Raw genomic sequence first — 18171 nt, 5'->3', positions numbered from 1 at the left:
CCACAACGTAGAGTAGCCCCCACTTGCCGCAACTAGAGAAAGCCCATGCACGGCGATGAAGACCCAATACAGCCAAGAATAAATAAATAAATTTATTAAAAAAAAAAAAATGAGAAGAACTGAATAGGTATCTTTCCAAAGAGGAAACACAGAGGCCAACAGGCTCGTAAGATGCTCAGCACCACTAATCATTAGGGAAACGCAAATCAAAACCATAATGAGATATCACCTCATACCTGTCAGAATGGCCATCACCAAAAAGAACACAAATAACACATGTTGGTGAGGATGTGGAGGAAAGGGAACCCTTGTACAGTGTTGGTGGGAATGTAAACTGGTGTAGCCACTGTGGAAAACAGTATGGAGGTTTCTCAAAACACTAAAAATAGAAAGACTATATGACCCAGCAATTCCACTCCAGGGTATACATCTGAAAAAAACAAACACACTAATTTGAAAAGAGACATGTACCCCAATGTTCATAGCAGCATTATTTGCAATTGCCAAGAGAGGAAAGCAACCTAAGTGCTCATCAATAGATGAATGGATAAAGAAGATGTATACACACACACACACACACACACACACACACATACATACAATGGAATACTACTCAGCCATAAAAAAGATTGAAATTTTGCCATTTGCAGCAACATGGATGGACTTGGAGGGAGTTATGCTAAGTGAAATAAGTCAGACAGAGAAAGACAAACACTGTATGTCACTTATATGTGGAATCTAAAAAATACAACAAACTAAATATAACAATAAAGAAGCAGACTCACAGATGTAGAGAGCAAACTAGTGGCTACCAATGGGGACGGGGCGGGGGGAGTGGGAGCACAAACTATTGGGTGTAAGATAGGCACAAGGATATATTGTACAACATGGGGAATATAACCAATATTTTGTAATAACTGCAAATGAAAAGTAAACTTTAAAAATTATATAAAAATTAGAAAGAAAAAACATCAGCAGAACTGCCCATAAAAATGTGATACTTTAAAATTTATAGGTTAAATATTGTTAGTGACCAGACTCACTATAGGAAGAACACAAGAATCTACACAAACTGAATTATATTTCTAATAATACCAAGCTAAAGCAAAACCAGTTTTTGGCGATGCTATTTTTTTTCATACTTTTAAAAATACTATGGCTTAAGAATGAAGACTACCATAGACTTGGAGGTAAAATCAACACCAAAGTATTAAAGTTCACTTGAACTTTAATACTTCAAAATATGCTTATCCTGTTTGGGGGATGGTAAAGAGACATGTCATAATTCACCAGTAACTAATCTTATTTCTACAACTATACAATATAGAACAAAAAGTTTATGTGATTCTAGCAGTGTTTTCATCTTGTAAATGAATCTGTGAATGAGCTTCTGCCTTATGCCTCTTCTAATGGCACTGTTGTTAGATTTTCGTTAACTGTTTTTGATCCAGAAGCATGTGGGTTTTATGTAAATTGTACTAGAAAATCCTATGAGATTTATATCTTATGAGATGTAATATATTATATATATATTATATACATATATATAATATATATATTATATATATATAATACTATACTATAATACTATATATTATAGTAACTTTCCCTGGTGGAGGATGGGGAAATTTAACGTATAGGTTTCCAAGTAATACAGTAACTTGAAAAACTTAGGTTTACTTACGGTTTCCAAGATTGACAGTGTAATGACTAAGAGAGTAAAAATAATGAGCAAACTTGGGATTGGTCCCCGAAACACTTTAAACTCCAAATTCCATGTGACTACTTTAGAAATTCTGCTATCAACAGTACATATAGGAAAAGATTGAAAGGAAGCTTAACTTGGGTTACATCTCTCTTTAGTCTACATTTGAAGTTAATGGAAGTGGTTTCAATAAAACACTCCCTAACCCAGAGAAAGAATGAAGACAAATTTGAGGACATGAATGTGGGCACAAGTTTTCAGTGGTCGTTTTCTGAGCTCTGACAACCACACCCTACCTAAATATGCTCCTTCTGTTATTTTATTTTTTTTTGTATTTAAATTTAAAATAGTTTATTATCATCGTCTTCATCACCCTATCATCATCATCATCACATACATCAGTCATTTGGAAACTATCCTATTGAAGCACATTTTAGTTTAGACGGAATATCCTTCTTTACTTTCTTATATCTGGAGACCAAGAATTATAAACACTCAGTGAACATTTGATGATATGTCCCTCATTCCCACCATGCCAAAAAGAGGAAATCCTTGAAAGTCTAAACATTCATATTCAACTTGGCATTACAAAACCACAAGACAACTTCATGTATCACCTTGGAGTGTCTCAAGTCTACTTCACCAACTTTACACTGACTTAGTTTTATGTGAAATGCCAGAAAAGTGTAGGTGACTGCATTTTAAGTATCTGGAGTGACTCTTCTACCAGCTTTAAATTAGTGGCTATTGCTAACCCACAGAGTTCATAACACACACACAGTCCACTTGGTGGGCAGATTAATAAGGATGTCCCCAGGGTTGGCATTATCAACGGCTCCTATTGAGTTCAATTCTGTGGGATCCTCAAAATAATGTGCTGTTTAAATAGATTTGTCTCTGTGTGTTTCCACCCAGGATCTTTCTTAGAAGTAACTTCACTTTAAGTTTTACGTTAAAATGCCAATTATAATCTCAATTAGCTAATCAAAATGGGAATGAAGCTCATGCAAAATCAGTTACTTAAAGAATGACATTACAGATGCTATACTGCAAGATTCAAGGAAATGCTATAAATTTGGAAAATTTAGCCTGATAATTCCAAATCTAGAATTTTAAATTAATAAAATCTTTATTTTACTGATAAATCCCCAAATGATAATTTTAACCAATGATTAATTTCTATATACCACATTTATATAATACTATTTTCATTAGCTGCTATAAACTTTAATAGATCAATACTAATAACAGTATCACTATAGAACCATCTATAAAATTCAGCATGTGACTCCGTGAGCTTAATTTTCTGCATGTTTTTAACAGGCACTGGTGTCATTTAAATAACAATCTACCAATCGCATAAAAATGTAGCACTGGAAAATGCAGCCGAATCAAAACACAAAATGAAAATATCCAATAATTCCTGATAGTATTATTTGATAATTTAGCAACTGGTAGTATGATTTCAACTATGGCTTAAAGAATGAAAATGCTGATTTTGGAGGTCAGGGAGAAATATATTTACTGTATGCATTAATAAGTATTTGTTCTCTATTTATAGTGTTTTTAAAAATAAATAGTATCTTATTAAAGATTTTTTTAATGTCACCCAAAGAAGCAGAAAGGGTATTATAAAACCACAGAGATAATTTGAAACTACCAATTTTAAGGACAAGCTTAGGATAGGAAAGGAATATAAAAATATTCTAAATGATTTTTCACTGCTCTCCAATTCTAAGATATATATTAAAAAGCAGTCTACTGCCTTATTAAAAATATATCTTGGATATCTCACTCTTTTGTAGAGTGCAACTAATTGAGTAGCCACAAAATTAAGTGGAGGAGTTTATGGATTATTTTAAGGGGAGTCAAGAATAGGGATCTATGAGCTTTTTTAAGAATGAGCTTCATAGTTTATAATGCCTAACAATAGAATTCAGGTTTAATGCATTACCAAATCAATTGTACTTTGAGTAAAATATCCCGAGAACATTGGGAAGAATAAAGAGTAATGGAAAGATTATTGAACTTGGAATCAAGAGAGCTGGATTCACTCCAAATTTTGGCATGAAAGGTATTTAAAGCTACCCACAGTTTTGATAATTATTAATAAAATATTTGAATCTAAAGAAAAGTAGAGATCTTTTTAAAGAGTTTTTAGAACTAACTTTAGACTTGGAGAATAGTTTAAAAATTCTACAAAGAGTTTTCATATATCCTTCCTTCTCCTTTCTCTAATACTTCCATTTGACATAGCCACAGTGTTATTGTCAGAACCAGAAAATGAACACTGGTACGATACTATGAACTAAACTAAAAGTTTTATTCAAATTTCACCAGTTTTTGCACTAACATTTTCCTTTTGCTCCAATATCAAATCCAGGATCCCACATTGCATTTAGTTATTATTTCTCTTTAGTTTCTTTTAGTCTGTAAGTTCAGACTTTCCTTGTCTTTCATGACCTCGATACTTTCAAAGAATATTGATAAATTACTGTAACGAATGTCAGTCAATTTGGTTGAGTGTGAGACTTCTTCATTACTCTGTATTTTTGTCAAGAATATCACAGGGCTGATGTTGAGTTCTTAAAGCATCACTTCACAAGGTTCATATTGCTGTTATGTGTTATTACTGGTGATGTCGTCCCTCCTATTTGTTTCACTCTAAAGCTATTGTCTTTCTTTTTTGGTTAATATCTACTTTAAGAGTGGTATTTTTATATTTACGGATCCACTATTATTTTGGCTTTATGGGTAAGAATCAACTTCTATCATATTTTTTTTTTGCTCAAATTGGTCATAGCTACTTCAGTTTGGCACCTGTGTTTTCAACAAGCCTGCATCTTTTTTTGAGAATGTATTTTCTGGCATTGATGGAAGGATAAACCAGAAACTAAAGGGTTTAGTTTCCTATCAGAGGTGGATAGGAATGGAATGGAAAAAAGCAGGTATTGGTAATATAATAGCCAAGATTAGGAGGAAGTGACATTTCTCATTATCTTTTGTATTAGAACCATAGCCATATTTCACATGCCATTAACATACCCCCAAAATAAATGAACAATTAAAATCAACCTGGATGTGGGAAAACTAAAAATAAAATACCAACAATAATAAACCTAACTGTTACCATGCTGTTCAGTACAACAGAAAAAGCAATTTTAAGTAACTTCAGGAAACAGTACCTTGACTGAATACTGAATAAATATGTTTCAAGCAGAAGCATGGAAATATGGGTAGCAATTCTTAAATTGCTTTGTAAGTACACTGTAGTTAATCAAACAAGTATATTGTAGCAAATAAGAACCAGGTTTCTCACTGTTGGAGAAATAATTCACAAATAAAGGAAGGAGGCAGGCTACATTTAACTCTGTGATGTTGGATTTGGATTCGACTTAACTAGTACAAAGTTTTATATATATATATATATATACACACACACACACACACACACACATATATACATGTATATATATATACACACACATATGTATATATATTTTATATATATGGTGAACTTATGACTCATAAAATGCATTGTGTGTATACAGTTGACCCTTGAACAACATGAGTTTGAAATGCATGAGTCCACTTAAATGCAGATTTCTTTCAGTAAATATTATGATACTACATGATCTATCATTGGTTGAATACACGGATGTGGAATTGCTGATACGGAGGAGCTGAGTGCAGAGGGCCAACTGTAAGCTATACGTGGATTTTTGACTGCATTGAGGGTTAGCCCCCCAGCCCACGTGCTGAAAGGTCAACTGTGGGGATATATATTTATATCCACACACAAATAATTAGATATAGACATGTTTATTTATATGGGTTAGTATATGTACTTATATTCCTTAACACTATACACTGAGAGGACCTAGAAGCAATAGCACCCACGTGGTACAGAGCACACCCAGAGCCCAGATGTTGGATTCTAAATGCCATTCTCCATTTAGATACATTTAGAATGTACCAAGACTCCTTGTGGTTTCTAGGTTGTAGCAGGAGAAATACTTAAAGGTATTTTAATAATGTAGCTCAAACATATTGCTTTATTCACCAGTGTAAAAGCATCTGTACATCAAGCAAATGCTTTTCTACTAATTTTAAAGAAATTTAGGAAAACATCTACTCAATATCAGCGGTTTAGAGCAGAGGTTTTCTAATCACAGTAAAGGAACTTGATGTTGATGGCAAGTCAAAACCAGCTAAGGAGTTCTCAGCTCTGTAAGTCAAAGAGCCCAAGACTGCTCTGTAATGTATTTAATTTATGCTTATATTTGCTCGTATAATAATTGACATATTTCCCCATCTTACCCCTCTAATAGAGCAATAATAGGCTTCTATTTTTGATTAGGACTCCCCAATACATTGCTTAATATATATTTATTCATTGCAAAAATATTTATGAAATATTAAAAATAACCAATATCCAGATTCTAAAAACTAAGAATAGTGACATAAATGTGATACAAACCACTCTTCAGAGGTAGAATCCAGAAGTAGATATATGAAAAATACACAGATATAACACAAGGTATGATTTATTAGTGTTGTAAAACAACACAAAAATTGTGCTCGGAGAAACAGATATAAGTTGATAAATAATTGATGCTTTCAGAGAAATGTGTCATTTGAAGAGGACCATGAAAGATAAGCTTTAAAAAGGTATGAGGATGCTAGGCTAAGGAAATCTAATGTGTCAAGACATTGTAAAAAAGATGAATGTTTCAGTGTGTCTTGAATTCAGTGCAATCAGTTAGCTATTGCCATATAAAGGCAGCAAAATTCTTAAAGGTCATTGTGTTAAAACCACTGCCATTTATTCAGAATAGATTTAGGCTAGGAAAAGATAGGAATAATGATTTCTGCCCCCAAAGTTTATATCTTTCTCCTGGGCTCAGTAGTCAACATGGACATGATTTTCTCATGGTTGTGAAAGAGATGTGAGAGCGACTCTCAGCTTTTGTCACATCTGCCAACATCCAATTATTCAAAGCAAGTTATATGACCAAGTCCAGCACCAAAGAGTAGCAAATATTACTTAACCCATGTAAGTAGTAGGCAGAGTGAGTATTTACAAAAATAATATAGTGCAAAAGCCACATCATTACTAGTTTTCTTTCAATAAAATATCCTCCGTGCATTCTACTGAAATTCTTATGGCTTTCTCTTATCTGAATATGTTTCTGAATTAAAGAACACTTATTAAATTATATTTTTGTACCAGTTATCACAGTCCACTACCTTGATTTCTAATATTTTAGCTGCTCATAGAGCAGATGTTTGTAATAATGTAAGTTTACCTTATTTGCAGTAACTCAAGGCAGTATATCAAGTGCTCACTTGCACAGCACATATGCTAAAATTAGAATACAGATTAGCATGGTCCCTGAACAAGGATGACATGCAAATTCATGAAGCTTTCTTTTGTTTGTAACAAGTAGTAAATAAACTATAGAATAATAAATATATAGAGTAACATTATACTACAGTCAAATAATATGATAAATGTTGCTTCAATGGCAACCATGTTACAATATACAAATGTATCAAAGTAGCATCTTATATACCAACTTACAAAATGTAACATGTTAAATATGTCAAATTTTTTTAAAAAGACAAGGTATTGTTTTTACATTTCATTGTTTTTTCTTTATTTTGAAATGTTTTATTTTTCTTTATTTTGAAATGTTTTTCTTTATTTTGAAATGTAAAACTGAAACTGAACAATGACCAGTGGGAGAAACTTATTTAAATGATTCATTTTACCTAGAAAATACCATGATAGCTGAATATGGTTCTAAACAACATTTTCCACTCAGTTCTTAGAGAGAACTGTAACTTCAATTAAAAATACACCTGGAAAAAAGAATACTTTTTGATATAATAGGAAGCAGTTAGGCAAAGTAATATAGTCCAATCTTAGCATATCTAATAGCTTGAAACACAAGGTGCATCTTCTAAGAAGAAAGTCTATATCCCAAAGTCAGTGTCTATGTGCAGGATTTCAAACTTGTGTCTAGTTATTGATGTTCAGAGAATCATATTCCACTGATAGAAACTTCTGGCTTTCCTAATATGTTTCCATGGAACATAATTCCATGCATACTCTCAGGTACTTTCCAGGGAGAATATCGGTAGGTTTAAAAATGTGGTATGTTAAAATATATTGCACTGATGTGCAGGTTCATCTTTCTGTTAGGTTGCCATTATTTGCTCAGGGGAGACTTCAAATGCTAACATAAGGTGCTTTGAACTTGTAAGATCTGTAAGGTTGAGATTTCTCACACAAATCATAAGAAAAATAAGGTATCTGGCTCCAAATATATGTAAATGATGGAAATCATCAATCTCTATAAAAGATATATTATGTTTTCTAATAATAACTCCAGAATGTGGTTTTTTTGTTTGTTTGTTTGTTTGTTTTGCGGTACGCGGGCCTCTCACTGTTGTGGCCTCTCCCGTTGTGGAGCACAGGCTCCGGACATGCAGGCTCAGTGGCCATGGCTCATGGGCTTAGCTGCTCCGTGGCATGTGGGATCTTCCCAGACCGGGGCATGAACCCGTGTCCCCTGCATCGGCAGGCAGACTCTCAACCACTGCATCACCAAGTAAGCCCCGTTGGAAGATTTTTAATCACAGCTTCAATTTCATTACTTGTAATTGCTCTGTTCATATTTTCTATTTCTTCCTGCTTCAGTCTTGGAAGGTTATACCTTTCTAAGAATTTGTCCATTTCTTTCAGTTTGTTCATTTTACTGGCATAGAGTTGCTTGGAGTAGCTCTTAGGATGCTTTGTATTTCTGTGGTGACTTTTGTAACTTCTCCTTTTTCATTTCTAATTTTATTGATTTGAATCCTCTCCCTCTTTTTCTTGATGAGTCTGGCTAATGGTTTATGAATTTTGTTTATCTTCTCAAAGAACCAGCTTTTAGTTTTATTGATCTTTGTATTGTTTTCTTTGTTTCTATTTCATTTATTTCTGCTCTGATCTTTATGATTTCTTTCCTTCTACTAACTTTGGGTTTTGTTTGTTCTTCTTTCTCTAGTTCCTTTAGGTGTACGGTTAGATTGTTTGAGATTTTTCTTGTTTCTTGAGGTAGGCTTGTACTGCTATAAACTTCCCTCTTAGAACTGCTTTTGCTGCATCCCATAGGTTTTGGATCTACGTGTTTTCATTGTAATTTGTCAATAGGTATTTTTTAATTTCCTTTTTGATTTCTACAGTGATCTCTTGGTTATTTAGTAACATATTGTTTAGCCTCCATGTGTTTGTGTTTCATACGTTTTTTCCCCTGTAATTGATTTCTAATCTCAGAGCATTATAGTCAGAAAAGATGCTTGATATGATTTCAATTTTCTTAAATTTACTGAGGCTTGATTTGTGACCCAAGATGTGATCTATCATGTAGAATTTTCCATGTGCACTTGAGAAGAAAGTGTAATCTGCTGTTTTGGGATGGAATGTCCTGTAAATATATTTACAGGACATTCCATCCCAAAACAGCAGGTCTATTGTGTCTTCTAAAGCTTGTGTTTTGTTATTAGTTTTCTGTTTGGATGATATGTCCCTTGGTGTAAATAGGGTGTTGAAGTCCCCCACTATTATTGTGTTACTGTCGATTTCCTCTTTTATAGCTGTTACTAGTTGCCTTATGTATTGAGGTGCTCCTATATTGGGTGCATATATATTTATAATTGTTATATCTTTTTCTTGGATTGATCTCTTGATCAGTATGTAGTGTCCTTCCTTGTCTCTTGTAACATTCTTTGTTTTAAAGTCTATTTTATCTGATATGAGTATTGTTACTCCAGCTTTCTTTTGATTTCCATTTGCATGGAATATCTTTTTCCATCCCGTCACTTTCAGTCTGTATATGTCCATAGGTCTGAACTGGGTCTCCTGTGGACAGCATATAGATGGGTCTTGTTTTTGTATCCATTCAGCAAGCCTGTGTGTTTTTGTTGGAGCATTTAATCCATTCACATTTAAGGTAATTATCGATATGTATGTTCCTATTACCACTTTCTTCATTGTTATGGGGGTTTTTTTTGTAGGTCCTTTTCTTCTCTTGTGTTTCCCACTTAGAGAAATTCCTTTAGCATTTGTTGTAGAACTGGTTTGGTGGTGCTGAATTCTCTTAGCTTTTGCTTGCCTGTAAAGCTTTTGATTTCTCCATCGAATTTGTATGAGCTCCTTGCTGGGTAGAGTACTCATGGTCATAGGTTCTTCCCTTTCATCACTTTAAATATATCATGGCACTTTCTTCTGGCTTGTAGAGTTTCTGCTGAGAAATCACCTGTTAACTTTATGGGAGTCCCCTTGTATGTTGTCATTTTTCCCTTGTTGCTTTCAGTAATTTTTCTTTAATTTTTGCCAGTTTGATTACTATGTGTCTCAGCATATTTCTCCTTGGGTTTATCCTGTATGGGACTCTCTGTGCTTCCTGGACTTGGGTGACTATTTCCTTTCCCATGTTAGGCAAGTTTTCGACTATAATTTCTTCAAATATTTTCTCGGGTCCCTTCTCTCTCTCTTCTCCTTCTGGGACCCCCATAATGTGAATGTTATTGCGTTTAATGTTGTCCCAGAGGTCTCTTAGGCTGTCTTCATTTCTTTTCATTCTTTTGTCTTTATTCTGTTCCACAGCAGTGAATTCCACCATTCTGTCTTCCAGGTCACTTCTCCGTTCTTCTGCCTCAGTTATTCTGCTATTGATTCCTTCTAGTGTAGTTTTCATTTCAGTTATTGTATTGTTCATCTGTTTGTTTGTTTCTTTAATTCTTCTATGTCTTTGTTAAACATTTCTTGCTTCTTCTTGATCTTTGCCTCCATTCTTTTTCTGAAGTCCCGGATCATCTTCACTATCATTATTCTGAATTCTTTTTCTGGAAGGTTGCCTATCTCCACTTCATTTAGTTGTTTTTCAGTGGTTTTATCTTGTTCCTTCATTTTGCACTAAGTCCTCTGCCTTTTCATTTTGTCTTTCTGTGAATGTGGTTTTCATTCCACAGGCTGCAAGATTATAGTTGTTCTTTCTTCTGTCTGCCCTCTGGTGGATGAGGCTATCTAAAAGGCTTGTCTAAAGTTGATTTTTTAGTCCACACATTTTTATGTGTATGGCCAATAAAACAGTGTGTAACTTACTATATTAAAGCAAGCAAGATACTTGCTTTATATATATATATATATATATATATATAGCAACAACTGGTAAAAAAATATATGTATATATATGTATGTATATATATTGTATATATATTGCAACATATATATATGTATATATATTGCAAAAACTGGTAAAAATCTGAGAACTTGAAAGTACACAAATAATTTTACATTTGTATGTATGATATTTCGACTCAATACATATTAAATCCGTAGTAGATATATGTCAGTAATAGGTGTTGTGAATGTGAGCATTTATCTTTCATCTGTATTTCAGTGGTGTTGGAAGTTTCTCATTTCGTATGAGATTGTACTATATTGATTTCAAAAGAAAGATTTTGTGAATGTTGTTGTGCAAAATTATATAAGAATCGCCTTAAAATAGGAGTCTCCTTTAATATATATTTTGCCCCGAAAAATGAATCATGTATGAAACGTGAAAAATGAATGTTTCACGAATTATCAATTTACATGCAAATTTCATCAACTTTCCTATTATAATCATGACTCATTCTGTAAAGCCAGTAGCCCAGAATAGATTATCTGTGACAGTGTATCTGTGAACTTCTATGCATTCACAAAAGGTTTTTTAAATGATTGCTGATCCCTGGATATTACAGACACACTTTAGAGTGTAAGAAGTAAAATGTGGTACACAACACACTGATTGTTTCTTGTTGAAAATATAGTATTTTTACTCCTTGAATTTAAGTATTAAAAAATCGTACCTTGAGTAAATGGCCAGCATACAAGGCAAAACATTAGATTCTGAGCCATTAAATTATTTTATCAAAAAACAGCTCTTATTATATTTCTAGTATGTCCAGGCTATGCAAAAGACATATATTATCCTTGTTACCTAAACACTGTGATTATTTTCCTTACCATCAAAACCATGTTTTCCTTGGCACCCCCATGCACTCATGTTAGCTTGAATATCCTTGCCCTGATTCCTGATAGTCAATAAACATGAATTCTGTGTAACTTCTACAGTATTGATTTTAAGTATAAGAGCTTTTGTTGACAATTATTTTAAAAAACTAAAACATTAACTCTTATGAGTATGGAATTTATTGCATTTCACCCAAAACAGTCTCTCTTATGAATAGGTCTTTTTTCCTTCCTTGTGAATTCTAACTTTTAAAAGAACATTTGGGTTTTCTCCTCAACCTTCATCTCAAATTCTCTTCAAAGCTTTGAGGATGAATAAATGCTGTCATGGTTACTTAGATCCTGAAGTGGTGAACAGCAGGGGGGAGAGCAGACCTGACTTCCTCTTCATGGTTATAACCACATGACAAACACAACTGTATTTCCCGTAGTGTGCAAGGGAAATCAAAGAGAAATATTTCTTCTTCATTCCTTTATGTCCCACAGAGATGGAAATCCAAATTTAATGTCACTTCTGTTTATGAAATACCTTTGTTGTGTGTGAGTCAATAGTTCCATGGTTAATAGCACTCCCATTCAGTGGGCTCTGGCTTCTCATGTATGTCCCAGCTAAGGGTCCTTTAAGAACAAAGAACCTGAGAACTTTCTCTCTTTACATAATTTAGGCCTAATTTATACCAGCATCGCACCTGGACTTTGAGGTTTCTGTTGCAGGAGGATGAAGCAATCTCTTTTGTGTGTGTGTGATTATGGGAAAAGCCATCTCCGTGTATCTCCCCAATCTTCTTCCCCATTCTGCCTGTTCACAGTCGTTTTTTTGTCATTGTTTTTGTTAAGGCAAAATAAAGGGATTAATATATTAAGCCATATTAGTCATGAATGCACTAAAAATTGTTTTTTTAATTCATTTAGCAAGTAATTTATTCAATTCACATCTATCTTGAACTAATAATGGTAAGCACTTAATCTAATTTCTGGAATTACATCAGTGAGAAAGACAAACCTACTCCTTGCTCTCATGGAGCTTCTGTCTACTGAAAGAGATAAGACACACCAGTTTAATCAACAAACAAAATACAGGGGCTTCCCTGGTGTTGCAGTGGTTGAGAGTCTGCCTGCCAATGCAGGGGACACGGGTTCGAGCCCTAGTCTGGGAGGATCCCACATGCCGCGGAGCAACTGGGCCCGTGAGCCACAACTACTGAGCCTGCGCGTCTGGAGCCCGTGCTCTGCAGCAAGAGAGGCCGCGATAGTGAGAGGCCCATGCACCGCGATGAAGAGTGGCTCCCGCTTGCCGCAAGTAGAGAAAGCCCTCGCACAGAAACAACGACACAACACAGCCAAAAATAAATTATTAATTAAAAAAAAATACAGTTAAAATTATATAATTGAATAGTGTAGAGGAAACAAGATGGATGAGAAGGATATGGCCAATGAGAAAGGCAAAGGGATTAGATTACAGAGAGAAGAACCAATATATTAAAATTCCTCGATGTGTGACAGAACTTGGCAAATTTTTGGGATAGAAAGAGGGCTACTTGGTGGAAGGTGGAATTAATTCCCAAATTAGAGAAAGCCTCTAATGTACTTATAGGTTACTTTTAACTTATATGAGTATATACATCTAAAACAGATCTCTGTAGACAAAATACACAGTCACCCCTCCCCATCTGTGGGGAGGATTGGCTCCAGGACTCTCCGTGGATATCAAAATCCACCCATGCTCCAGTCCCTTACATAAAATGGCCTAATACAGTTGCCCCTCCGTAACCATGGATCCACCTGTGGTTCACTGAATCCGTGGTGGCAGGAATCCATGAATATGGAGGGCCAATGGTAATTGGTTCTTCTTTGTTAATTCAATCTGACAAATTATAAATTTTAATTATATTTGCACCATTCACATTTATAGTGATTATTAATACATTGATATCTCTTATGTTTGCCAATATTTCTGCCTTTTTTGGTGTAAATTGAGCATTTTAAATGGTCCCTTTTTATGTTCTTTCTTAGCATACCAATTATTATTAAATTTTTACTACATGCCCTAGAGTTCACTATATAACTACTGTAAATCAACCTACAAATAACACTGTCATTTCACCTGAATTTCAGGAAACTAAGAATAAAATATCCCCAATTCCTCTTGCCCATGTATTGTGGCATTGCTGTCATTCATTTCACCTGAACAAATGCTATTGCAATCCAATGCATTTTTACAATTATTACTTTAACTAGACAGTTATCTTTTAAATCCGTTAAGAAAATAAAGGATTCTATTTTACCTTGATTTATTCCTTCTCTGGCCTTCTTTCTTCCTTTATATAGATCCAAGTACCTAACCTATAACATGTTCTTCTGCATGCAATATACAAGCTCTTTACTTCACAGAACTGAAAACTTACTTGCATATTTTTAATTAATGAGACTGTGAAAAAATATAAAAGGTATCATGAAATTATTGACTTGCTTAATGCTACACATTATAAATATGATATGAAGGCACAAGAACACCATAATCAATATCATTTCATATAAGAGTATTCAATAAATATTGACTTATATTTTAAACTTTTATTAAATGCTGTAGCTGTTATAATTTCTGAGCTTTTAAATTCATCAACAAATCCGTATTTGCCACATTCTCTTGCCCTTAGTACCTGTGTGTTATTCCCTTACCTGTAACTTCCTTTCATCATATTTACCACTTGCCACAAAACTAATATAACTCAAGAGTAGTGCCAAATTGACAGAGGGGTGTCCACCAAAGCTATTCATCTACTTTTTAAACTAATTTGCACCTCAATTTAATAAGTCCTTAAATAAGCCTCTATCATCTGCAACATAGCACCTTCTCAAATTTTAGATGATGCAGTATATATTTTTATTACATTTTGACCTGCAGACCCACTTCCAGCACAGAAAGAAGAGAATATAACCTCTGATATAGGTCTGGTACTTTAATCACTTTGGCAAAATCAGAAACTACTTGGAACAGCACACTGACCAATTTGCTACTAAGTAACCAGTTAGTGCTCATGGAAAATAAAAATATGCTTTGTTATATTATGTTTACAGAATTTTTTGGCCTTCAGAAGGTTTGTTTCCCCTCAAACTTTATTTTAATATAAACAAAGAGAGACTCAGAAAATAAACATTAGCAAAACAGTAAAAAAAAAAAAAAAAAATCCCTTTATAGGAAACGTCTTGTCCTGAAAGAAAGAACCACATCAAACCCAGCAAAAGGCCAAACTCCACCTTTCTGTTTGCTACAGTGATTCCATCTGCAAAAGGCAGACATGTGGCGATTTTGAGGCGATGGTGAGGAAAACAGATTTAAGAGGCTAGGTCTTCTCAACAAATTGACCAAATGCTGTATACAGACAGGAAAATTGTATTAAATTCTTACTAGAAAAACCACAGTATACTTAATAGAGAGAATTGAGACAATCAAGTAAGATTATAGATATATTTAATGAGAGTAACATAATCCATAATTATTAACTGGGAAACATTATGAATGAAATCAAAAAGAACAGCCAAAAATGACTGTAGGCATGATTGTAGGCTGTCTGGGTTTAAAAGTCTCAAGTGCCCATGATTCCACCACATTCACTTTATGTGAAAATAACCTTTTCTGAACCTTTTATATATCTTTCAGAATGCCAGAGGAAAAATTATTTTAATTACACACTTTTGCTATTATTTAAAAAATAGCACTTTTCATTTTTATTTTCCTCGTTATCTCTCAATATCATGGAAGTCTCACCATTCGTCTTAATCTCGTAAATTATAATTCATATGCTTGAAAAACAGGAAATTGAAGGCTAATTGATGAGATCAGTCCTTTTTAGTTCCTATGGCTCTATTTCATAAATATAAAATTTTTAATTGGTCATAAGGCTAGAGGGTTTTAATTTAGAATTTATAAAGGGAAAGGAAAGAAAAATAGATATTCCTTAGGATTGAATAACTAAATTTCTGGGTAAAACTTAGTAGGAATAAGGGTTCTAAATTCCTTAATTCACAGTTGAAGACACCAAGACCTAAAGAAGGGAAGTTATGGATTAATAACTCAAATCCCCATGTGCTGACTCCCAATTCAGTGCTCCTATTGTCATAAAACTGTGGTGCATTTTTTACTCTCTTTGGCCATTCTTTTCTCCTTTCTGCCTTTAATTATGTCCTTCAACTGAGGTACAAGACATTGAACACAATACATTGACCACTATTTTCCCTGTTTATTTTGCATGGGTGTATCTGAAATAAGTTTACCTGAAAATTATGAACTGTAACATTTTGACCACATCATAAAATGGAAATTGCTAAAGTTTTCCAATTTTTTTTCAAAAATCCTATACTCTCCAATACAAGAATATGATTTAGCTCACTGAACCAGCAGCTTTTCATAATAAGTTGCTCTTCTTCTCTCTTCATTCTGCTAAAATTTCTCAGAATTCCCTAAATCTGTGTATTGGAACACTCTACACAGGCTAGAATATACTTATGAAGGGCAGCAGGGATGGAGATCTTGGAAGGCACTGAATTGTTCTGAAATTAAATAGCCAATATCTTGGAAATTGAGTCCATAATATACTAAAGAAAAATGCATTTGAAATGTCACTGCCCTCCAATAAACACTCACTGTGCTAAATTCTAGCTTGGTGCTGATTTTTAACAGGCAATCATAAACCTTTTGAAAATAGGGTTTGCATTTAAAATGCTTACATTTAATTATTTAAAAAACTCAGGTGTCTGAATAGAGAGAAGATACATATTTCCTTTTGTTTTTCCAAGAGAGTAGGAAACTTCAGTGATTGTTTTTGTATGATACAATAATTTTGACTCATTTTCTTTAAAAAATGTTATTAAATACAAAAAAAGAAAATAAATGTATTAAGAGTGCACTTATATGCATTAAATTTCAACAACAATAATTGCTGGAACTGGGTCTTTTTACTTAGCTTCTGGGCTACTTGTCATCCACACGCAGAAACTCCAAATGTCTTTTCACTCCTTTCTTCTTCTTATGCCTTTTAAAAAGAAATGAGGCTAGCTAGATTTGTGTGTACCATCCAAAAAGCTTCCTATGTCTAACTGGTTTCCACAGACAGAGTGGCAGAAGTTTTATACAGCAGAATTGCCCATAGATAGCAACACAATGCAATGAACTATTTTTAGATCCCCTCCTCTATTCTCTGTTATAGCATAGTCTATCCATAATAGCAAAGTCTCACAAAGTGAGATGCCCATTACTGTGAATTTCAAATTGCACACTGCTGCAGTCTCTATATCCTAAAGCACTATGTAACCTATCCTAGGTAATCATTTATATTTTCCCATTCCTTTTTGTTTTTAAATCTGGCCTGTTACCAAGAGAGCAAAGCACAATTGAAGCATGACTACGTGTTTTACTGATCAAGCTGTTGCTTGAAGTTCCCTGAACCATCCAGCTATAAATCCATAGCTTAAAAAACTGGCATATAAACAACAGATCACTGTCCAATGGAACAGAGATTGTTACTGCAGAGGAGGAAAGAGGTTGAAAGGTTGGGAGAAAGCATTTGATTCAGCAAAGGAATTGAACCTGAGAATAGCTAAGGGACGCTAGGCTTGCTGCATATTTGAATACTATATTAAGCATACTGTAAGAGTAACTGCAGTGAATAAGAACTACAATCTTCATTTCTTCTTTATCATTCATAGGCAGAAATTCTGTTTGGGCTGACAGGACCAATAAAGTAGACACAAGAAATCATTTACTAGTGAGATATGAAATCAAAAGCATAGTGACCTAATAAATAGCTAAAATATGGGCATTTTTAGCTGTAAACACATTATTAACTCTGACACATATATAATATTTTATAATTTGGGGGAATTTATTGTTATATTCCTCAAGACTCTCAATATGCTGGGATGATTATGGGATAACATAATTGCTATGAGAAAATAGAATATAATATTTTTAACAAGTTCAGAAGAGTATATAGCAAATAAAGATTGGAGAATACAAACTGGGTTTCACTGTTTCCTATTTATGTTTCCAATGAGTTTTACAAAACCCTGTTTTCTTCTTTAATTTCTTTTTGTGAGAATTCAGGACTTCGCGTGCACATGTGAGTGTCACTTTCATGTGCGTGCTTGCTGAGGCTTTGCAAATGTGCACAAGGATGAAACGGGATTGACTGACAGGAAGTGTAAAGAGAAAAGAGATTAAATATTGGGGGAGTATAGAATAGTTTATAACTGGTGAGATTTGGGCAGGGAAGGAAAACAGAATTCATAGAATACAAGCTTTACACAAACACTTAACATTTAAGCCCCGACTTAAGAATCTGTGCTTGAAAGGTGGGGCAAGATCCAAACATGCTGAATGTTTTTCAATGTACTTAACAGT

General features: G+C 34.0%; 1 pseudogene; it reads left to right on the top strand.

Moving 5' to 3' along the window:
- The first annotated feature begins 7046 nt into the window (after positions 1–7046).
- LOC113612610 (uncharacterized) lies at positions 7047–7145 on the top strand (annotated as a pseudogene).
- Positions 7146–18171: the final 11026 nt, after the last annotated feature.

Source organism: Aethalodelphis obliquidens, unplaced genomic scaffold, assembly GCF_003676395.1.
Source record: "Aethalodelphis obliquidens isolate GAN/ISIS:26980383/991018 unplaced genomic scaffold, ASM367639v1 scaffold79, whole genome shotgun sequence".
In the NCBI taxonomy this organism is placed as follows: domain Eukaryota; kingdom Metazoa; phylum Chordata; class Mammalia; order Artiodactyla; family Delphinidae; genus Aethalodelphis; species Aethalodelphis obliquidens.
Note: the sequence above shows the minus strand (reverse complement) of the source record. Positions and strands in the feature narration are given on the sequence as shown.